Genomic DNA, 756 nt, shown 5'->3' with positions numbered 1-756 from the left:
GAGTACACACAAGCTACAGGTGAATAGTAGATGATGGAATGTTGAATACATGAATATTATGTCGTGTTTTGTTTTCTTTTTTCATCACTAGGATCAAATAAATACCTTATTTCTACATATTTTTGCTGTCACGCTCTATGCTATATACTCCACGTGACAGTAAAAAAAAAACAGAGTCGGAAAAACAGAGAGAGACACGCACACACGAAAAAAAGAGAGAGAAGAGGCGGAAACACTGTATTTTAGTTCGCATATTAATTTTATTTATTAAGCGTCAGTAGGTAATAGGGTTTGAACTGACCTTTCGCTACTTTTAACATTTCGTTATCCATTCGTTGCTGTATATTTTAGTTTCCCATATCTGTCTTAGTAAATCTTCTAAATCTCTACTTACTTGTGCTTTCCGATCATTGTTAGAATACCATTTGAGTGTTACCTTTGGTTTTTATGCTTTTACTATTTCTTTCATGTTGTTTTACTGCTCTCTTGCTTCTACTTCTTGTTTATCCTCTTTTCTTACTGTCATTTTTTTTCATGACGGTCATTTTTAACCTTATATCTTTTATTTCATTTATTTATCCCTCTTCATTGCCATTTTACCTATGACGTCATTTTACCATTCATCTTTCACTTACCAATCTTCTTGAAAGTTAAATATCAAATTTAAAAGTCCTAGAATTTTCTGTTAAAGTTTCAGTATTTTTTCGGAACTTCACGTCATGTTATTTAATTTCCCATTATACTTTTGTTAACGTT

The sequence above is a fragment of the Penaeus monodon genome, chromosome 34 (assembly GCF_015228065.2).
Source record: "Penaeus monodon isolate SGIC_2016 chromosome 34, NSTDA_Pmon_1, whole genome shotgun sequence".
NCBI lineage: Eukaryota > Metazoa > Arthropoda > Malacostraca > Decapoda > Penaeidae > Penaeus > Penaeus monodon.
Note: the sequence above shows the minus strand (reverse complement) of the source record.